The 24062-nt window shown below is 42.7% G+C and overlaps 1 long non-coding RNA gene across 1 annotated transcript; it reads left to right on the top strand.

Moving 5' to 3' along the window:
* Positions 1-628: 628 nt before the first annotated feature.
* On the top strand, positions 629-19057 carry LOC146798265 (uncharacterized). The gene is made up of 2 exons (XR_014968653.1): positions 629-4571; positions 15907-19057. It is a non-coding gene; the product is annotated as an uncharacterized LOC146798265 (long non-coding RNA).
* The last annotated feature ends 5005 nt before the right edge of the window (positions 19058-24062 follow it).

The raw sequence follows: 24062 nt of genomic DNA, 5'->3' as shown, positions 1-24062 counted from the left end.
CTCATACTATGGCCTACAGGTGTTGTAAATTAAAGCAGAATGTGATTAAGCATTTACTGAAAACATTAATGCTTCCCTTCGAGTTAAATATATAGTTAAGCCCAGTGTATCTAATATGTCTAATCAATATGAAGTCGCAGTTTGTTATTCATGTGCTGCAACCCACTGAGCTATCTTTTGTAATGTGCAAGCTTCAGGTGTATAGAATTGTTTCTGTAATATGGAAGCTTCTATCTTATTCTTGCCTTCTCAGTAAGAGACTTGTTATGCTACATTGCTTTCCTCCAGCTAAGTCTATAATATGGATGTTTCTGTATGTTTCTGTTATAAGAAATAGAAGCTTGTTAATGGCAGAAAAGACCTCTGATGCAGACATTTGTTCTGTAGCTCCGTGCATGGCACAATCCCCCTCCCTCTTGGAGTGTGATTTACTAAGAGCAGCTGAAAGTAAACGGTCTGAGGCCCCACGGCCGAGTTGTGAGATAAGCACATTCCTGTGCCTGAGCTGAGCTAATTATGTGCGCCAAATATGGGTCTTCCTCTCCTCCGAGCCAACTTGTAGATTTCCATGTGCTGACTTCATGTGTTCACTGAAAGTATATCTGTCTGGTTTTGACTGTAAGTCGTCAGTCTTCTCCGCGCACCTCGAGGGGTGAGGATGTGAGAGGCTCCTCTGGCCAGAGTTCCTTTGTATAATAAATGATTGACCCTTCTTCACTGCCAACTGACTGATCATTGATAATTGGTAATTGGGAATGGACTATTGGTAAGTGTGGTCCTATGGTAAAATAATTATAATACAACAGTTGGGGGCTCGTCCGGGATTCCGCGTTTAGGGTCACCCCCTCCTGTAAACAGGAGAAGAGGGATAGGGGGGAGTTCTGGTCAAAAGGGTGGATATGAAAATAAGGATCCTAATTGCAGAGCCAGTTTTTGGTGAGATTCCACTCTTGCGCCCAGAAGTCTCCCCAGCTGCAAGATGACCCATCGCCGGAATCCTATAAGGAGTAACCCAGGAGCTGACCGTGTTGGTCTTCAGAGCACTTTGTCAGGAGCTGGCAGTGGAGAATATGCAATCAGACCTGGGTGCAACCGGTGAGTAATTTGTTTGTTTGAAGCATGCGCTGTAGAGCAGTGCATTTGTTTGAAGCACGCGCTGGAGAGCGGTGCATTGACTTTGAGGCACGCGCCGGAGAGCGGTGTGCGTTTTGTTTGATTTGAAGCACTTGTTGTGAACAGTGCGTTTTGAAGCACTAGGTGCATTTTGTTTGAAACACGCGCTGTTGAGCGGTGCATTTGGAACAGTTAACTGCATTTGATTTGAGGGGTCATGAGGACCCTAGGAGAATTACGGAGGTCCTGCAGGATGGTCCATTAGGGACTGAGTGTAGGGACTCCGCGGATCTTTTGTGATTTGGAGACACTGATCAGACGTCTAGTTGTTACCTGTGTGTAACACATGGCCGGATTGCACTCGGAAAAGCCTGTGGCTGTATCTGGGTAGCCATGAGACATATCTGAGGTGCGGCTTGGACCACATCAGAACAGTCTCAGTGGTGAACCAGGGAGGCAATGGGATGGTCCGTAGTCCAGTTCGTGGTTACCCCTGTCTGACAGCCTCTTGCCAGTCTGTTGGAAGACTGCTTGTTGTGATTTTGTCGGTCCTTTTGAATAATTCTCCACGAACGGGAGTCGACGGGCTCTGTTCGTTTGTTTGGATGCATCAAGTTTGGATAGGTTGAACTGCAGAAAACGTTGTGTACACCTATTTTGCATTTTTGGTTAAAGCGCCGGCTATTTTTTTTTTTTGAAAATGTGTGTGAGTGGCGAATATATGCCTGCAAAAAAAAACATGGCCATGTAAATGCGAGATTGTATGTTGGTAAGATTGCTCAGTTGAATGTAAGTACGCTATTAGTGAATAAGAATGTTGTGGTATGCTCAATTGTGTTTTGGAGGTTGCTAGCGCTGGAAAAAGCATGTGATTGAATGACTGTGAATATGTGAAAAGAATTCTGAGAAGTGAGATTGTTGAGGAGTAAGTTTAATTTTGGTCTCATCACCGTCAATGCGTCGCAAAAGGAAATTGAGAGGGGTGTAGCTAGAGAAAGAGCAACCCCTGTGATTTGATGACACCCCTAATGTACAAAGTATTAATGTAAAATAATTAGTGAAAAGTTTAGCTTGAGAAAAATTGTGGGTATTTCGAATTTGCAAATTGTTCATGAATACAGGTTTGTGTTCTTGGTGGTTCAGTGAGTCAATGTGCTGGGTCCAGACGGTTGTAGGTCCTGATTCACGCTGAACATGCAGAGACTATCTGCTCTGTACTAGTAAGTTATGTGCTGTACATTATTCATAGTGAGCGTTTTTTCTAAACTGAGATTGGAAAAATAAGATTATGACCCCCCTGAAAACAAATTGTATATAAAAAGGATTTTTCAATAGGGCGAATTATTGCAGTTTATATGGAATTGGGAAGACTTTTTGTCTTTGACAGCTTCAGAGTGAGGAGAAGGTGGGGGCTAAAGAGCGCAGAATGCCGGGAGGTGAAATCACTGCTCAGAAAGCTTCTCTGACATAGAATCTGTGTAATGCCCGCAGCCGGGGAGCCTTGGAAGGAGGGGGGTCGGGAGTAGATAGAGAACAGATGGCTAGCAGCCCAGGCTCAAACCAGCACTGAGGGGCTATTTTTAGCTTCTCTGATAAGACAGGGCAGCTGAGAAACGAAACTCCAGCAGCCTCCCTTTGTTCTATTCTGTGCAAGACCAGTGCCCAAGGAAATGTCTATGGAAGACTGCTGTCTTTATTTCTTGCATTGATTCTAGACAAAAAAGTAAAATGATGCTCTTGCTTGAAATTTTGAGGGCTATATGCCTATATAAAAACGATTTTTCTAATTCAGACAATTCACAGTGGAAATTGTGGCCCAAAGCTGTCACCACCAGCTGACTGGCGAGATGATAACAGTTAAGTAATGGAATTTCCTTTTTGTGCATTCCGTTTTGTCTTTTGATTGAAAGTTATAAGTGTTATTTTGTCTATTGTGGGACATGTTTCTCTTTTGTGTGTGCTGTATTTCTCTCTTCCGTCCACAGATTATTCATGGATTGTTCTGGGTGGTTTTAAGGCTGACAAGACACGTGAGTTGGATTGGCAAAGTGATCAAAAAATTATAACTATGAGAAGAAACATGAGATATGCGCCTTCAAATAGGAAATCAGGGTACATTGTGTTGAAATAGATGCATAATACCTTTCCAAAAGAAATGTTCGTGTGTTTTTCAGTTTTGATTATTCTTGCTGGTCCTGTGTGTCAGAAACAACACAGTCAGTTCAGCTGGTCATCATTAAGATAACCCGCTGTCAGGTGGGGTGAGTAAGGCAGGAAAATCGTGAGAGAGGCAGGAGAATCAGTTATTGATTATAAGCCTGACAAATTAAGCAGGCTAGAATGTTCGCCTCTGAACTGTAGGTACAGTAATTGCGCATCACTGCTCATTTATATATGTTCTTGTAATTTGTTTATGCTTTCTGTGCTTGGTATACTGATGGCTTGGCATATGCATTCTATATATGTTTTGTTTTTGTGTTGTATTAACCAGTCTGTTTAGCATTAATACAAGTTCACCTGTGCGGTACAGAGATGTCAATCTCTGCGCAGCGCTTGGCTGGAACTTGTTCATAATTACTAAATTTCACAGACATGATATTATCATTATCATGCTGTCAAAATAGTAGACAACACGTTATCAGTGTATGTCTAATTGGCATTGGAAATGAATAAAACAAAAAACAAAAGTCATGCAAGACTAAAATATGTGTCATATGACTGCCTTTCTCTTTTAGACAGGCAGCCTCGGTCATATGTTTCCAGATTGGACATTATGGAACCATTTTGATCTGTACACTTGCATCCTAACACTTGAAATGCCTGTTTTAAATAGGACTGCCACCAGAAGCGCCTTTATTGCTGATGGGCAAAACAGCTGTTGCTGTTGCCACAAATGGAACAGGAAGGTTTATTTAGCTAAGACTCCCTCAGAGTGACAACTCTGCATTTTAGAAGGCTGTAAACGGGTTTCCACAAATGAGGCTCATGAGAAAATATCTGACAGGATTTCCTTTTCAAAGTTTACTTTGATAAGCTCATTCTTGTAAATGGTGGGGAAAAAAAAAGTTGTCATGTTTTTCAATTAGGCTATTGGGCTTGGGCTTCTGAAGGGAGATGTTTGAATATGAAAGGCGAGGGATGCAGCTTGTTTATAGGTGGAAATTATAGCAAAACATATTATGGCCTCCTAGCATTAAGATTGACTTCAGGTTCGTGTAGTATCACCTAATAGGGACATTTGTATATGAGATGTCATTTGGCCAGCCTATAAGCTAAGACAATGAGATCTGTACATTTGCTAGAAGGATTTATCGCCATTTCAAAAGTGCTATGTACCTCCTATAATTTTGCTTATGCCCAGTTGCTACACACTGGGATTGATAGTGTTGATAGACACAGGGTTTGATAGTGTTTGACAGCATTGAAATCTGTTTCAGATTTCCTCCTGTCAAACAGGGGTGTGGTAAATAAAATAAATATTACCGGACTGAATTTCATGCGGAATCTTAAATTAAAGTAAATAGCTCAAAATAACAAGAGGCAGAATCCGTGGTATAAGAGGTTTTCTAATGGGCTTTATTCCATTCAAAATGGCCGACTCGAGTCGCGGTCCTCAGGTTCCGTCACCACGAGGGTTCAGGAAGTGAAGTACAATAATTCATTAACAGACATGTATTTTTATAATAAGTGCATTATAATGAAACGAATGTAGAAGGCGTAACATTTGATAAGAAAAGTGACAAAACAGTGACATAATCGAAACTAGGCGTAATAAGGAATAAAAGAAACATGATTGGTTAGAATTATCAGACATAGGTGGATCTATAAGATAATACTTGGCATAGATGCGCGCGCGGCAGCATGACGTGTAATTGACGTGCAACTAGGGGGTGAAGGGGACTTGACATTTAGCTCTACATGTGGAGACGAGAAGTCTGGGGTCAAGTCAACCTAATCCCAAATCATATCTAACATCCTATGTTTAAAGAACTATGTTATCCACAAGGAAGAACTCTCGGACAGAATCTATTCTATACTGACTGTGTGCGTGTACAAGCGTCTAAGTGTCTATATGAGATGCGAGGGATAGAAAACTTTCCATGGCAACAGGGCTATGAATCATTTGCAGGAGGACGGAAAGCTGAGTCCTTTGCTTGTGAGCTAAAGGAAATGTTTACCTAAATCACTGGACAGGAATGCATCGGCTGAAGAGTAAAATAGATAATTCGAAGGTGAAATACAACTTCTTGGCAGACAGGCGAAAACTGGCCGAGGCAGTCACCGTTAGCTGCACAGGGAGTAGGACAAAGTTCATGGATACAGATGCGAGCTCAAGCTGAAGCTGTCAAAGACAGAGAGCAGGGAAAGGCTTTGAGGACAGAATCGGGCCTACTTGCCTGAACTGTAAAAATGGAGTAACTTAGCCATATAAAGTCGGTGGCTTTTCATACTTAGGAATCGAATATCCAGCCCATTGATGGCGGATCTGACAGAGAACATGTCGACGGTAGACACACATATGTTTGCGTCTTTAGAAACTGGAACTGGAGGGAACATACATGTACTTGTAACATGCATATAGAACCGTTGGGGTCCAAGATAGGGGACATAACTGATCAGGAAAATCCACATTTCCACATTCCCTCCTTGTCCCCTTCTTGCCCTTCACGAGACATCAATCTTCATCATTCCATTGATCTGCTCATGGAGCATCATTTCTTCTTCCTTCTTCTTCCGGTATTTTGAACGGGACCTGTGATGTGGAATGCATGATGTGGCACACAGACCACAAATCGCTGGACCACATTGTAGGCATAAACAACAACTGAAGAGCATAAGAAGGCCAATACCTAGGAAGGATAGAACTCTCCATCCCCAGGCTGATATCACACTCCAAAACCACCCGGACCACGTCCAAGTGCCTGGATTCTCGTGTATCTGGCTTACAATCTTATGAAGGCGTGTTATAGCTTTATATACAGATGGCGAATTTTCTGGTATGAATATGCAGCAGCTGGATCCGATGACCCTGCAAGCTCCGCCCCTATCGGCCAGGATGACGTCAAGGACAAGACGATTCTGGAGAACAACAATTCTCATCACTGATTGTTCCTCTGTCAGATTGCCTAGGGCGGCTATAGTCTCGTTTACTACAGCTTCAAGAGTCTTGGTGAGTCTGCGTATCAGCTTACTATTTGATATTGTACCTATATAGGGAAAGATACCTTTATTGAAATCTACATACTTGTCCCATGCTGTTTCAGTATAATCGACAACTGGGAGATCTCTTTGCTCTCTATTGTGTACTAAATGAACATTTCGATAATAATCAGGGGGAGCTAGGAAAACAGGTGGCAAAAGGAATGCTATGTAACAAGTACCATCCCAATCTAGAGGCAGACGCATATATGCCGTCTGACCACATATAAAGTAAGAATGGCGAGAAGCTCTAAATGAAGATTTACCTTGATCACTATATTCTACTGTAGTAACGCATTGGCTATGGCCCATGTGTATGGAACCAACTTTTCGTACACATAATTCACCCTTAACTGGAAATACTGACATAGTGGGCAGAATTAGTTCAACTTCGGATTTGACATTCAAAATCATAAGATTAGGCGTAAAATTACCTAATTGATACACTTCATTTTCTAAATCAGTTCCTGTTCTACTGGGGTAACCCTCCTTATTAGGGTGACAGACTTTGAATAAAACTAGATTCAGATTTCCCCATATCCAGTGTTGTTGATAAACTGCTGTGTCTGGGTCTATGGAATTTAATAAACTAAACCATGCTCCACAGGAGCCATTGTGTGTGAATGGATGTGGAAAGAAAGGCAGAACTCCTTTGTTATTCTGATAGGGAGGGAGTCGGCCACACACCCAACAATTGGTGGCATTACTAGTCTGATGGGAATGATGTAACATACTAATGAATGTGTTATTACGCAGCGCAAGTCTATAGGACAACTCATGTGGCGGTAGGTCACTAAAAGAGTGTTCATCAGTTATATTGAAAACACGTTTAGAATCAGGATAATACATATGCAACAATATACTTGCAGTAACTATTAAAAAACTCAAGAAAAACAAAATTAATAAAGTCACAATACAGTGGCTACGCAGTGATTTACAATACGCCTGTCGTTTCAACATTTCTTGGGTATTTTCTCTACTCAGGTCCAAGGGATACATGTCGGAGACAATTCAACCGCTTCACCTTGGAGAGGACTTAAACAATCAAATTGCTCGACTGTTTGGGCCTAAGCTTTAATTTATAGCACTGAGAGTCATTCTTTTCAACAAAAGGAAGTTTTGAATCAGTCTGTGAGGGAGTGCAGGGCACAGTGTCTATATCTGAAGGTAGTCCATGGAATTTTTTGACGTGACTTGAATGAATCCACCCTTTACGTCCCTCGATCTTCACGGCTGTTCTTGTGGTCAACAGGACCAACTTCGGTGCTTTCCACCTGGGCTCCAATTGACTTTTCCTGTCGAAATTTCTCACAAAGACAAGATTACCCGGAACAATGTCATGGGGTTTCGCCTCAGTGTTGTCGGGAAAGGCTGCAGCTACCTGTGAACGAGAAGATTGTAGTGCAGACATCAAGGAAGCCAAGTAATCTGTCAGCATGTTACAGTCAATGTCAGTTATTTTGCGTGGTATAGGCGTCCCCCACATATTCGATGGTCTACCAAAGATCACCTCATACGGGGATAGCCCTGTTCTAGAGTGTGCTACCATTCTCATATAAAAGAGTGCAACTGGTAATGCTACTATCCAGTCGACACCTTTCTCTCTACATATTTTGGACAGTCTGATTTTCAGTGTCTGGTTATGTCTTTCTACGAGACCTGCTGCCTCGGGGTGTCGGACACAGTGGAATTTCCACTGATATCCCAACAAGAGTGAGACATGTTTCATTAATTCGGATGAGAAAGGCTGACCGTTATCTGAATATACAACACGTGGTAAACCGTACCGTGGGAAGAATTCTCGAACTAGCTGCTTGGCAGTAGTCGGGGCAGTGTAATCTGATACGGGATACGCCTCTGTCCAACGGGAGAGAGCGCAGACAACTACGAGGACATATTTGAATCCTCGACAACGTTCCATCTGAATATAATCCATCTGGAGGACTTCAAAAGGATGGTCAGGAGGCTGAAATCCACCCTGCTCTACGGGAACACTCTTTCCTGGATTAAACTGACAACATATCATACAGGTACGAACTTTTTGTTTAGCTGCTGCTCGTAAATGTTTGTTGAACCAAATGTGCTGAATGCTGTCTAGCATAGCCTTCTCTCCTAAATGTGCTGGGCTGTGAACTGTAGCTATAATGGCTTGAACCATGGAATCAGGGAGAAACCATACAGATTTCTCCTTTGTCATCCACCCTTGATCTGTCTGGATCCCTCCTAGTTCAGTCCACTTCTTTATTTCTTCTGCTGTGGCATGTGTCTGTATGTCAATTACATCAAGTGCGGGATCCTTAATTGTCATACACTGTGTTGGTGTCTGAACTATTGGCTTTGTCATGTCTAATGTGCGATTCTGAGCAGTCTGTTTAGCTGTTCTGTCAGCTAAATCATTTCCTTGAGAAATGGTATCAGTAACCTTCGTGTGTGCTTTACATTTCATAATCGATATAGCAGTGGGTAGATGTATTGCGTCTAACAAAGCATGAATGAGGGGTCCGTGCTGAATGTGGGCACCATGGGACGTTAAATAACCTCTCTCTCGCCACAGCACGCCGAAGTCGTGTACAACTCCGAATGCATAACGTGAGTCAGTGTATACATTAACTTTCTTATTTGTGGCTTGAATACAGGCTTGCGTTAGAGCAATGAGTTCTGCTGCTTGGGCTGACAAAGTATCTATACAATTTGTTTCAATAACTTCAGTGTCTGTTGTGACTGCATACGCGGCCACTAAATCTCCTGTACTTGCTCTCATGCATGATCCGTCTACATACAACGTCAGGTCTGGATCTAACAATGGAACGTCTGTCAAGTCTTGTCTAGGTTTCGTCTTTATTTCAATGATTTCAACACAATCATGAGCTAGTGGGTCTGTTCCAATTACAGGTAATAGTGTAGCAGGATTCAATGTATTACACCGTCGGATCTCTACGTGTGGTTGAAACAATGTCAGTTCATAACCGGTAAGTCTTGCTATGGTCAAGTGTTGTGTTTGTGTTCGGTTCACAAGAACCTCTACTGCATGTGGTACTTGAACTGTCAATGGGTGTCCTAATACTATGGCATCGCTTTGTCTGATTGCTAAAGCTGTCGCTGCCACTGATTTCAGGCATGCAGGCAAAGCCTGAGCTACGGGATCTAATGTACTGGAAAAATAAGCACATGGCTTGCATGATCCTGCTTGATCCTGAGTGAGTACTGACAAGGCAGTACCTTCGCGTTCTGTAACAAAGAGTGTAAAATGTTTGCTATAACATGGCGTTGCTAAAACAGGTGCTTGACATAAAGCTTCCTTTAGGCTTTCAAAAGCTTGTGTATGTTCCTGAGTCCAAGGGAGAACAGTCGATGTGGCTGCCTCCTGTGTGGTTAACTGAATAAGTGGTTTTGCTAGAAATGCGTACTGAGGGATCCACTGCCTACAATATGAAGTGAGGCCTATGAAAGCTCGCACCTCCTTTTGTGTCTGGGGTATTGACATGTTAGCAATTAACTGAATGCGATCTGGTGTAAGCTGCCTTCCCTCCTTGGACAGCGAGTGACCAAGATAAATAACTCGCTGAACACAGAATTGCAGCTTAGAAGGGGACACCTTGTGCCCCTTGTCGGCCAGGAAATGTAAAACTGTCAGAGAAGCTTTTTCACATTCTGACTCGCTTCTTGCGGTGATCAGCAGATCATCGACATATTGAAGCAGTGCAGTATTGACTGGCATGTGGATACTGTCAAGTTCTCTTTTCAGTGCTTGGCTGTAGATGCTGGGGCTTTCTGTAAATCCTTGGGGAGCGCGTGAGAATTTAAAACTGCGCCCATTTAAACTGAATCCGAACAAGTATTGGCTTTCCGGATCTATTGGGACGCTGAAAAAGGCATTCTTGAGATCGATTACAGTAAAGAATGTTGCTTCGGAATCAATTGCTGTCAACAATGATGATATATCAGGGACCACAGGGAATTGTGGTACAATACACTTGTTTAGTTCACGCAAATCAATAACCAATCGGTATACTGGCGGAGCAGTAGGATCAGTTCGTTTAAGAATCGGAATTATCGGTGAATTACATACATTGGAGTCTGTTTCTACAACTACTCCCTGGGCAATTAGCTCATCAATGATTTTCAACAAAGCCACTACAGCATCATGCGGTAACTTGTATTGTCGCATTCGTGGTAGTACCACTCCTGCTTTCAATGTAACTCGATAGGGTGTAATGTTCATGCAGCCAACATCCGTAGGGCCTTGTGCCCATAGATGTACTGGTAAAGTCTGTAGTCGGGGATCCATGTCTCTAGACACATAGTGACCTTTAAAATCACGTAAAAACAACCTTACTCCTTCCGGAGAACAACATATTATGGCTCCTAGTGCTTTCAGAGTCTTAATTCCTAACAGATTTTCTGGGCATGATTTAGTAAGCAATAAATCTGTAGTTCGTGTCAAAGGTCCTAACGTAAGTGGTAGAGGCTGTGATACTTCATTAACAATAGGTTTTCCTGAAAAACCAAGGGAAACATTTTGAGAGCCTGAGAGGGGTGCCCCTGGAACTTCACTACGTTTTATGGTTGTTCGACTTGCCCCTGTATCGAGTAAGAATTTTCTATCTTGACCTAATAATTCACTATGTACATAAGGTCCTTCTTGATCTACAGGAATCTCGATAAGCGGTAAGTCGACTTCCCTCTCTAGGCTGGTTCATGCGTAGCGCTGATACTCAGGGTATTCATACTGTGCAGTCTGATACATTTGTCGTGTCGTTGTTTGTGTGGTAGTAGCAGGCAACGGTGGTGCAGCTGGCACAAACTGTATGGGTTGCTGTGAGGCTGGCATAGACTGTTGCTGAACTGGCATGGACTGTCCATGCTGCATAGCTCCTTGTTCATTCTGATCTTGTCTAATTAATCGTGGTCTCTCTTTTGCAATACCTGTAGCTATATTACGTTTCAGGACTTGACAATCATGTACATAATGGCCTAGTTGTTTACAGTAATTGCAGGTTCCTTTTACAGGAACTGCAGAATCACCAGAATGTGTCACACCCTTTTTGTGACCATCTGCTGGTACTGTCTGAGAAACTAGCATTTTCATTTTTGTATCCTTCATGCGTCTATGCTCGTGTTCTTGTTCATCCCTAATTCTATTGTGATGATACTGTAACATTTGTAGCATTTGCGACGGAGTGTTACTTTGCCAGGTACTCTCGAATTTCAATATTCTATTCTTCACTGGAGGCAATGCATTTTCCACCAATTTTGTCACAAATAAATGTGGATATGAGTCACTACTTGCTTTTATACCACTATTTATACCAAAACATTTTTCAAATCGAGCATAATAATCGCTTGTGTCTTCATCTTGCTTTTGTTTGCAGGCTGTGATTGCACCCCAATCTTCCTTTTTTGTAGTTAATAAACGTGGCAGTACCTGTACTAGTAAACCTGGTAACAGTTTAACTTTATCCCCGAGCCCTGAACCTGCAGCTCGGCTCCTTTCTTCCTCTGCTAATGCTGTCCAGTCTATCTTTTGGTCTCCCACTTCCCACTCTTTTTCTTTCAGTTTTTCATATATGCCAGCAGGCAAAAGCACCTTTAATATCGTCATAATATCAGGAAAGGTGTACTCTCCCATCAGTAACATGTCTTTAATTTCTCGGTGGAAACCCGCTGGGTCTTTGTCATGACTAGGTACTACTTTCTTCATTTCTAATAATTCCATTTTTGATATGGGTGTGTAAACAAATACACGGTGAAACTCATTGTCTTCGCCTTTTATTGGGTGCACTTCTCGTAAAGGATTTTGTCTATCCATATAGTACGGCGTTCTTTCTCTGTGGGGCAGCGAGAGAGAATCCGGACTTACAAAAAGGACGTACTGCTTACGTGACACTAATATCTCTTTAATTAGCTTATTACTAGAACCTCTCCATCTGTTTGTGAGTAGTTCCGTTAATATATCAGGTAAAGGACCAGGGTCAGCATGTTGGCTCTTATATAATATGAGAAGTTGCTGAATCATATAGATTCCAGCTAAGCGTTGGTCATCTGTACTGAGGTTGAGAAACGTGTGTGCTACGGTCTCATCACCGTATTTTTCAGGACTGTCAATCCAGTGAACGGCTGATCTGGCTAATTCTTGCTCATCCATAGAATCGAGGAGGTAGTAACCTCTTCGTTCTCGTAGTATCTTATCTGCGGCTTGAAACAAATATTCAGGAGACTTCAGATTTATTACAGGCGTCGGATACGTTCTGCTATTATTTGGACATACGGAGTGTATGGGATCAGAAAAACATCTAGTATTTTCACAAGATCTTCCTCTGCCTACATAAGCTATGGTCTCTGACTGTCTTGCGGAATTCCCTGATTCGGACACTTCATCTTGCTCAAACTCGTCTGTTCCCAATCTCTCTTCATGAATACGCTCTATTTCTTTACGTATTTTTCGGCACATGGCTATTATACAATTTTGCTTATCGTGTCTCCCTTCTGATATATTCTGACTCCATCTTGTAAGAATAAGCATTGCATTCGGGTCTACCCCCGGACGATCTTGATTTCTGATTACACAGTTTATGAGGAAACGTAACAGTTCCCCCTGTATCTCTACTTTCTGGAATTCCATAGCTCTGTTAATACATCCTGGATCTCGTCCTGTTTGAACAAAATGATATATGTTATCTAGATGCGTAGTCATCCCTGGTAACCTTGCTAAATATTCTGCGGCTCGCCTGATACGTAATGATGCCAGGACCATTTCGTCCTCTTTACCAACCACTGGGTCATATCTACAATTTACAAGGAGTTCTTTAAGCGTACGTTCACTTACGAATTTAGGTGTACGTGAATGCGCTGACTCTTGAAAGACAAGTTTATTTATTCTAGGTGGTGTAAAAGTACTGCTAGCACCTCCCGTGGCCCTATCTGGGGCGTCGGGTGTGAATGGGTTCGTTGAACGTGACACAGCAACTATGGGTGTCGATACCTCTGTAGAGTCGACTGCGGAGACAGATGCGGAAACAGATGTGCTTGCCGAAGCTTGTATCGGGACTTGCCGTTGCACGGGGACAGATACCTGATCCTGACGTTGGACCCCTCCGCCAGACGGTCTATGTGGTGTGGCGTTAGCATACTCGGGAGCTGCATCGTCTAGATATGAGGAAAGAAAAACATCTTCTGCGGTTCTGGGATGCCCCTTTGGATGTACCTTAATTGGAAATAATGGGGGTGGCAAGTCTTTTGGTATCTCTGGGGCAGCCTTAGGTAGTCCTTCGGCTAGAAGGGGATACATACCATTCATAAGAGCATTTCTTTGTCTATTCACTTGTTCTGATTTCACTCGGATACCTTCCTCAATTAATAGATTTTCTTGAACTTTATTTGAACTTTCTTTACTCCTCTCTTCTTGTCTACGTGCTTTTTCTGTTCGTCTATGAGATTCTTTACGCCATAACTCAACAGCGTCTTTCTGTGACTGTCTGACCTTTCTTTTCCATAACTCTTCCTCCACTTTCATGATGCACTCTGCATCCCAGGTTCCCGCTATGGGCCACCTTTGACTTTCCGGTAATCCTTTGGTATAATCTACCCATAGATCAAGAAACAATATGGCATCTAAGCCATGTTTATGGTACATGAAATGCCCTGGAGTATCCCTAGGAGGAATAGGAACTGCTTCTTCAAGCACCCCTTTTCTGGTAGTAATCTGTCTTAACTTCGAGAAGAGCGGCATATTCACAACTGATCTGATACTTACTCTTGAACTTGCTTAATACGAGAAACACAATAATGAACAGTGAACAATGAACAGTCATTCATACCACAATATGCAAGACATTTCTGAATACTTTAAACTTTAAACATTAAACATTATAACAATGGTCGACAATGATGACAGTCTGCCTAACTAATCACCACGCTGAATTCTTGACAATAACTGAATACTTCGGAATACTTGATATACTGCTAAACAGTACATATACACTGCTAAACAGTGCAGACCGGATTTGTGTACCCAAATCCGTCTTGACCGGCACAACCTATGTGCGCGTCAACACGCCTCCCCGGCGATGGTACTCACCGAGTAGCTCCTTGAAACGGAAGGCCTCAGAGAATGGACAGGACTCGATAACTGCGGACATCGGACCCTCTGGACGTCGGGATTTCGGAAAACCTGGTGGGCCTCTGTATACCTCGGATCTTGCTCTCTCAGCTAGGCTCTGGTCGGGATACTTCGCACTTCTCACCGCCTCGTCTGGGTTGATCGCAGCCTCAGTCGCCCCCGCTTGACCGGAGGGAGCTTACAGGAAATCCTGCTGGTACGCGTTTATGGTCCGTCCAGCTGTGGCAGGAGACCGGGCCTGCAACGCACCGCCGGCGCGTGAGATGAGAAAGTGTCCCTATTCGGGCGCCATTATGTGGTAAATAAAATAAATATTACCGGACTGAATTTCATGCGGAATCTTAAATTAAAGTAAATAGCTCAAAATAACAAGAGGCAGAATCCGTGGTATAAGAGGTTTTCTAATGGGCTTTATTCCATTCAAAATGGCCGACTCGAGTCGCGGTCCTCAGGTTCCGTCACCACGAGGGTTCAGGAAGTGAAGTACAATAATTCATTAACAGACATGTATTTTTATAATAAGTGCATTATAATGAAACGAATGTAGAAGGCGTAACATTTGATAAGAAAAGTGACAAAACAGTGACATAATCGAAACTAGGCGTAATAAGGAATAAAAGAAACATGATTGGTTAGAATTATCAGACATAGGTGGATCTATAAGATAATACTTGGCATAGATGCGCGCGCGGCAGCATGACGTGTAATTGACGTGCAACTAGGGGGTGAAGGGGACTTGACATTTAGCTCTACATGTGGAGACGAGAAGTCTGGGGTCAAGTCAACCTAATCCCAAATCATATCTAACATCCTATGTTTAAAGAACTATGTTATCCACAAGGAAGAACTCTCGGACAGAATCTATTCTATACTGACTGTGTGCGTGTACAAGCGTCTAAGTGTCTATATGAGATGCGAGGGATAGAAAACTTTCCATGGCAACAGGGCTATGAATCATTTGCAGGAGGACGGAAAGCTGAGTCCTTTGCTTGTGAGCTAAAGGAAATGTTTACCTAAATCACTGGACAGGAATGCATCGGCTGAAGAGTAAAATAGATAATTCGAAGGTGAAATACAACTTCTTGGCAGACAGGCGAAAACTGGCCGAGGCAGTCACCGTTAGCTGCACAGGGAGTAGGACAAAGTTCATGGATACAGATGCGAGCTCAAGCTGAAGCTGTCAAAGACAGAGAGCAGGGAAAGGCTTTGAGGACAGAATCGGGCCTACTTGCCTGAACTGTAAAAATGGAGTAACTTAGCCATATAAAGTCGGTGGCTTTTCATACTTAGGAATCGAATATCCAGCCCATTGATGGCGGATCTGACAGAGAACATGTCGACGGTAGACACACATATGTTTGCGTCTTTAGAAACTGGAACTGGAGGGAACATACATGTACTTGTAACATGCATATAGAACCGTTGGGGTCCAAGATAGGGGACATAACTGATCAGGAAAATCCACATTTCCACAGGGGGAAGACAGGAGGGGGTTGGCTTCCTGCTGGCCCCTTAGGAGGTTAGCTCCCTGCTAGCCCCCTTAGAAATTAAGCCGAGGTAATATGTATGTTGCTCTCTTTAAGGGGAATTAGTTGTGGGTAGTTTTTGTTCTACTAAGCTTAGGCGAAATGACTAGTTCTTCATTATCTAGTCTGTGTGAATACACTCACAATCCTTACTAGGAGCTGATGTTTAGTAATTTGGATTAGGAAAAAAAGCAGTTTTGTCTTCGTGCAGCCCTTGGTACGTTGTTCAAACACGCATTCCTAGGCCATGTACCATGGACCCCCATATCATGTCAGCATGAGAAGTTAGCATGATGTATCTTGATTTGTATCCATACTTTATATACACGGAAATATGCTTTGTAGGATGGCCCATTCCTCTCTATGTCCCTTACATGATAGAAAGGGCTGAAGAACTGTACTGAAGCCATCTTGGATCATGACCAGTCGCGCCACAGGCCACGTGGTCCCTTTTGCCCACCATCAGCATGATTTAGCTCGTACCAGCCAAGAGACAGGTTGGATTGTATTTACGGCTAAGGCCCAAGGTCACATCTGCTAAGGGGAGTATCGAGTGAATTCCTCTAGGCCTGGGACGAGAAGGGAGTCACCTTGTTGACCTTCTCTGTAAAGATAGCAACTCCTTTGAGTACAGCTGCAACTAAATTTGGTATGAGCTCAAGAGTAGTCTCATGGCGTATGGCCACTCCCTCAAAGATTGCAGGCTGCCTGCTTTCAGTCACCTTGTTAAATACTAGGAACTGTTTTTCTGTACTTGGAAGAAAATTAACAACTATGTTACATTTCCTACATCACTAGGTTCTGCGGGATCTTCCAGAGTAAAAGGGAGAATGATACCCTGCAGAACGGTGATAAAGATGAGTCTTAATTTCCCATCAGTGCCAGCTACAGATGAGGGCTACATGTCCTGGCCCTACAGTCTCAGCACCCAGAAAGTAGTGAAATTGAACCGTGATTGCCAATGCTTCATCAACTACAGCATCGTGCTTGCTTCATTGGATGACGTCGGACATCAGAGAAGGAGGAGGCCCGTTGGCCACAGAACTTCAGTGCAAAAGTGCGAGGGAGAGGGATCCCTATTGTTGATGGCAGGACCATTGTTCAGTTTCTTCAGCTTTCTACCTGTCATGTGCTAGTAACCTCTGACAGCGCGTGGTCCCCTGATCCCCTTGGCCTGAGTTTGGCCACCTCCCTTTTCCTTTGTATCAACGGAAAGGCAGTGCCCCATAGAATCTACGAGTGGCAGAAGGCACTATATTGTGGTACCCATGAAGCAGCAGCCCAAATGTCCTCTGACACTGAATGATGAGTGTTGGAGCCTGAGGGTGTAGCTGAACTTGAAACTTTCTGCACAAAATGATCTGTATCCATGATAGTGCCTGCCACAGAGGAAAGATGTTGGTGCACTGCCTAGAGATAGAGACATTGAGACTTTTTTCGAGTGAGCTGTGAGTGTTTGCCAGGAGGGCACTCCAACGGATACTGTGAAGAACTATTTTCTTGGAAGGCCTGATCAAGAGGCCCAATATGATGATGGGAGCAGACTTGATGAACAATAGAAGCCTGCCAGAGAGGCTTCGAACGGACTCTGGGCATAGTTGTATTTGCAGGAACAATTGGGTGTTATGAGACTGATTCTTACTGTCTTGGCTGGCACTGTTTTAGAATAGTGCTCTGATTAGTGGAAGTAGCGTTAAACTCATCTTAGGATGAAACGTACCCCTCTTTCACCTGAAAGTAGTATTGAGGAATGTCACTGTCTCACTGGAGTATGTCTATGACTTGTTTGATCCCACACAAAGACTGCCACAGAGGGAGTAATGATAGTATCTATTAGTTGTAGGGCCCACGGATTGCTTCACACTCTGTCTAGTAAAGAATGATCTGGTTTTGTCCCTAATTCTGTTATAGGTGTATAGGTAGATGGGCCTAATCATGGTAATACAAATATTTATCGCACTCCAAAGTGAAGTAAATTGGGTTGTGAAGATGTCCTGAGGTACAGTGTATTGCATCAGAGAATAGATCTTGAGAAAACAGTAACAAGGTGCTATGCATCTAAATGCCTGTTCAAACGTAATGAGGGAAGCATGAATTTTCCTTAACAGATATGACAATGAAGTGTAGGATTCCAATGGCTCAACCTCACTGAGTATGCTGGTTCTTTCCCTTGAGCAGAATGTTTCCCATTCAGTTGACTCAGTTAGATGTATATAATGTGAAAATGTCTTTATTAGAAAATGTATCTGAGTACCTGTATATAGTAATGCAGAACATATCATTCCATATATGTCGTCCAAGAATATAGGTTGACCTAGGCTTTAGGCCTCAATTTGAATTTATAATTGACATATACGATGATTATTCTTGGAAACCGGATGTCTTCAGTAAATGCTGAAAGGGTCGTCTGTTGTAAATTAAAGCAGAATGTGATTAAGCATTTACTGAAAACATTAATGCTTCCCTTCGAGTTAAATATATAGTTAAGCCCAGTGTATCTAATATGTCTAATCAATATGAAGTCGCAGTTTGTTATTCATGTGCTGCAACCCACTGAGCTATCTTTTGTAATGTGCAAGCTTCAGGTGTATAGAATTGTTTCTGTAATATGGAAGCTTCTATCTTATTCTTGCCTTCTCAGTAAGAGACTTGTTATGCTACATTGCTTTCCTCCAGCTAAGTCTATAATATGGATGTTTCTGTATGTTTCTGTTATAAGAAATAGAAGCTTGTTAATGGCAGAAAAGACCTCTGATGCAGACATTTGTTCTGTAGCTCCGTGCATGGCACAATCCCCCTCCCTCTTGGAGTGTGATTTACTAAGAGCAGCTGAAAGTAAACGGTCTGAGGCCCCACGGCCGAGTTGTGAGATAAGCACATTCCTGTGCCTGAGCTGAGCTAATTATGTGCGCCAAATATGGGTCTTCCTCTCCTCCGAGCCAACTTGTAGATTTCCATGTGCTGACTTCATGTGTTCACTGAAAGTATATCTGTCTGGTTTTGACTGTAAGTCGTCAGTCTTCTCCGCGCACCTCGAGGGGTGAGGATGTGAGAGGCTCCTCTGGCCAGAGTTCCTTTGTATAATAAATGATTGACCCTTCTTCACTGCCAACTGACTGATCATTGATAATTGGTAATTGGGAATGGACTATTGGTAAGTGTGGTCCTATGGTAAAATAATTATAATACAACACAGGTTATGGTCTTAACTCTTACTCAGGCCTACTGGTTAAGGTCTTAACTCTTACTCTGGCCTACTGGTTAAGGTCTTAACTCTTACTCTGGCCTAATAGCTAAGGTCTTAGACTCGTACTCTGGCCTAATGGTTAAGGTCTTAACTCTTACTCTGGCCTAATGGCTAAGGTCTTAACTCTTACTCTGGCCTAATAGCTAAGGTCTTAGACTTGTACTCTGGCCAAATGGTTAAGGTCTTAACTCTAACTCTGGCCTAATAGCTAAGGTCTTAGACTCATACTATGGCCTACAGGTTAAGGTCTTAACTCTTACTCTGGCCTAATGGTTAAGGTCTTAACTCTTACTCTGGCCTACTGGTTAAGGTCTTAACTCTTACTCTGGCCTAATAGCTAAGGTCTTAGACTCGTACTCTGGCCTACTGGTTAAGGTCTTAACTCTTACTCTGGCCTAATAGCTAAGGTCTTAACTCTTACTCTGGCCTAATAGCTAAGGTCTTAGACTGGTACTATGGCCTACAGGTTAAGATCTTAACTCTTACTCTGGCCTACTGGTTAAGGTCTTAACTCTTACTCTGGCCTAATAGCTAAGGTCATAGACTCGTACTCTGGCCTAATGGTTAAGGTCTTAACTCCTACTCTGGCCTAATAGCTAAGGTCTTAACTCTTACTCTGGCCTAATGGTTAAGGTCTTAACTCTTACTCTGGCCTTATAGCTAAGGTCTTAATTCTTACTCTGACCTACTGGTTAAGGTCTTAACTCTTACTCTGGCCTACTCTTTAAGGTCTTAACTCTTACTCTGGCCTAATAGCTAAGGTCTTAGACTCGTACTCTGGCCTAATGGTTAAGGTCTTAACTCTTACTCTGGCCTAATAGCTAAGGTCTAAGACTCGTACTCTGGCCTTATAGCTAAGGTCTTAACTCTTACTCTGACCTACTGGTTAAGGTCTTAGCTCTTACTCTGGCCTACTGGTTAAAGTCTTAACCCTTACTCTGGCCTAATAGCTAAGGTCTTAACTCTTACTCTGGCCTAATAGCTAAGGTCTTAGACTCATACTCTGGCCTAATGGTTAAGGTCTTAACTCTGACTCTGGCCTACTGGTTAAAGTCTTAAATCTTACTCTGGCCTAATAGCTAAGGTCTCAACTCTTACTCTGGCCTAATAGCTAAGGTATTAACTCTTACTCTGGCCTAATGATTAAGGTCTTAACTCTTACTCTGGCCTACTGGTTAAGGTCTTAACTCTTACTCTGGCCTAATAGCTAAGGTATTAGACTCGTACTCTGGCCTACTGGTTAAGGTCTTAACTCTTCCTCTGGCCTAATAGCTAGGGTCTTAACTCTTACTCTGGCCTAATAGCTAAGGTCTTAGACACGTACTCTGGCCTAATGGATAAGGTCTTACCTCTTACTCTGGCCTACTGGTTAAAGTCTTAAATCTTACTCTGGCCTAATAGCTAAGGTCTCAACTCTTACTCTGGCCTAATAGCTAAGGTCTAAGACTCGTACTCTGGCCTAATAGCTAAGGTCTTAACTCTTACTCTGACCTACTGGTTAAGGTCTTAACTCTTACTCTGGCCTACTCTTTAAGGTCTTAACTCTTACTCTGGCCTAAAAGCTAAGGTCTTAACTCTTACTCTGGCCTAATAGCTAAGGTCTTAGACTTGTACTCTGGCTTAATAGCTAAGGTCTTAGACTCGTACTCTAGCCTAATGGTTAAGGTCTTAACTCTTACTCTGGCCTACTGGTTAAGGTCTTAGCTCTTACTCTGGCCTACTGGTTAAAGTCGTAACCCTTACTCTGGCCTAATAGCTAAGGTCCTAACACTTGCTCTGGCCTAATAGCTAAGGTCTTAGTCTCGTACTCTGGCCTACTGGTTAAGGTCTTAACTCTTACTCTGGCCTAATAGCTAAGGTCTTAGACTTGTACTATGGCCTACTGGTTAAGGTCTTAACTCTTACTCTGGCCTACTGGTTAAGATCTTAACTCTTACTCTGGCCTACAGGTTAAGGTGTTAACTCTTACTCTGGCCTACTGGTTAAGGTCTTAACTCTTACTCTGGCCTACTGGTTAAGGTATTAACTCTTACTCTGGCCTAATAGCTAAGGTCTTAACTCTTACTCTGGCCTAATAGATAATGTCTTAGACTCGTACTCTGGCCTAATGGTTAAGGTCTTAACTCTTACTCTGGCCTACAGGTTAAGGTGTTAACTCTTACTCTGGCCTAGTGGTTAAGGTCTTAACTCTTACTCTGGCCTACTGGTTAAAATCTTAATATCTTACTCTGGCCTAATAGCTAAGGTCTTAACTCTTACTCTGGCCTAATAGCTAAGGTCTTAGACTCGTACTCTGGCCTAATAGCTAAGGTCTTAGACTCGTACTCTGGCCTAATGGTTAAGGTCTTATCTCCTACTCTGGCCTAATAGCTAAGGTCTTAGACTCGTACTTTGGCATAATAGCTAAGGTCTTAGACACGTACTCTGGCCTAATAGCTAAGGTCTTAGACTCACACTCTGGCCTAATAGCTAAGGTCTTAACTCTTACTCTGGCCTAATAGCTAAGGTCTTAGACTCGTACTCTGGCCTAATGGTTAAGGTCTTAACTCTTACTCTGGCCTAATAGCTGAGGTCTTAGACTCGTACTCTGGCCTAATGGTTAAGGTCTTAACTCTTACTCTGGCCTACTGGTTAAGGTCTTAACTTAACTCTTACTCTTGCCTAATAGCTAAGGTCTTAACTCTCACTCTGGCCTAATAGCTAAGGTCTTAGGCTCGTACTCTGGCCTACTGGTTAAGGTCTTAACTCTTACTCTGGCCTAATAGCTATGGTCTTAGACTCGTACTCTGGCCTAATGGTTAAGGTCTTAACTCTTACCCTGGCCTACAGGTTAAGGTCTTAACTCTTACTCTGGCCTACTGGTCAATGTCTTAACTCTTACTCTGGCCTACTGGTTAAGGTCTTAACTCTTACTCTGGCCTAATAGTTAAGGTCTTAACTCTTACTCTGGCCTAATAGCTAATGTCTTAGACTCGAACTATGGCCTACAGGTTATGGTCTTAACTCTTACTCTGGCCTACTGGTTAAGGTCTTAACTCTTACTCTGGCCTAATAGCTAAGGTCTTAGACTCATACTATGGCCTACAGTTTATGGTCTTAACTCTTACTCAGGCCTACTGGTTAAGGTCTTAACTCTTACTCTGGCCTACTGGTTAAGGTCTTAACTCTTACTCTGGCCTAATAGCTAAGGTCTTAGACTCGTACTCTGGCCTAATGGTTAAGGTCTTAACTCTTACTCTGGCCTAATAGCTAAGGTCTTAACTCTTACTCTGGCCTAATAGCTAAGGTCTTAGACTTGTACTCTGGCCTAATGGTTAAGGTCTTAACTCTAACTCTGGCCTAATAGCTAAGGTCTTAGACTCATACTATGGCCTACAGGTTAAGGTCTTAACTCTTACTCTGGCCTAATGGTTAAGGTCTTAACTCTTACTCTGGCCTAATGGTTAAGGTCTTAACTCTTACTCTGGCCTACTGGTTAAGGTCTTAACTCTTACTCTGGCCTAATAGCTAAGGTCTTAGACTCGTACTCTGGCCTACTGGTTAAGGTCTTAACTCTTACTCTGGCCTAATAGCTAAGGTCTTAACTCTTACTCTGGCCTAATAGCTAAGGTCTTAGACAGGTACTATGGCCTACAGGTTAAGATCTTAACTCTTACTCTGGCCTACTGGTTAAGGTCTTAACTCTTACTCTGGCCTAATAGCTAAGGTCTTAGACTCGTACTCTGGCCTAATGGTTAAGGTCTTAACTCCTACTCTGGCCTAATAGCTAAGGTCTTAACTCTTACTCTGGCCCAATAGCTAAGGTCTTAGACTCGTACTCTGGCCTAATGGTTAAGGTCTTAACTCTTACTCTGGCCTAATAGCTGAGGTCTTAGACTCGTACTCTGGCCTAATGGTTAAGGTCTTAACTCTTACTCTGGCCTACTGGTTAAGGTCTTAACTTAACTCTTACTCTTGCCTAATAGCTAAGGTCTTAACACTCACTCTGGCCTAATAGCTAAGGTCTTAGGCCCGTACTCTGGCCTACTGGTTAAGGTCTTAACTCTTACTCTGGCCTAATAGCTATGGTCTTAGACTCGTACTCTGGCCTAATGGTTAAGGTCTTAACTCTTACCCTGGCCTACAGGTTAAGGTCTTAACTCTTATTTTGGCCTACTGGTCAATGTCTTAACTCTTACTCTGGCCTACTGGTTAAGGTCTTAACTCTTACTCTGGCCTAATAGTTAAGGTCTTAACTCTTACTCTGGCCTAATAGCTAATGTCTTAGACTCGAACTATGGCCTACAGGTTATGGTCTTAACTCTTACTCTGGCCTACTGGTTAAGGTCTTAACTCTTACTCTGGCCTAATAGCTAAGGTCTTAGACTCATACTATGGCCTACAGTTTATGGTCTTAACTCTTACTCAGGCCTACTGGTTAAGGTCTTAACTCTTACTCTGGCCTACTGGTTAAGGTCTTAACTCTTACTCTGGCCTAATAGCTAAGGTCTTAGACTCGTACTCTGGCCTAATGGTTAAGGTCTTAACTCTTACTCTGGCCTAATAGCTAAGGTCTTAACTCTTACTCTGGCCTAATAGCTAAGGTCTTAGACTTGTACTCTGGCCTAATGGTTAAGGTCTTAACTCTTACTCTGGCCTACAGGTTAAGGTGTTAACTCTTACTCTGGCCTAGTGGTTAAGGTCTTAACTCTTACTCTGGCCTACTGGTTAAAATCTTAATATCTTACTCTGGCCTAATAGCTAAGGTCTTAACTCTTACTCTGGCCTAATAGCTAAGGTCTTAGACTCGTACTCTGGCCTAATGGTTAAGGTCTTAACTCTTACTCTGGCCTAATAGCTAAGGTCTTAACTCTTACTC

The sequence above is a fragment of the Triturus cristatus genome, chromosome 9 (assembly GCF_964204655.1).
Source record: "Triturus cristatus chromosome 9, aTriCri1.1, whole genome shotgun sequence".
Classification (NCBI taxonomy): domain Eukaryota; kingdom Metazoa; phylum Chordata; class Amphibia; order Caudata; family Salamandridae; genus Triturus; species Triturus cristatus.
The sequence above is the reverse complement of the archived record's forward strand: the minus strand, read 5'-3'. Positions and strand labels throughout refer to the sequence as shown.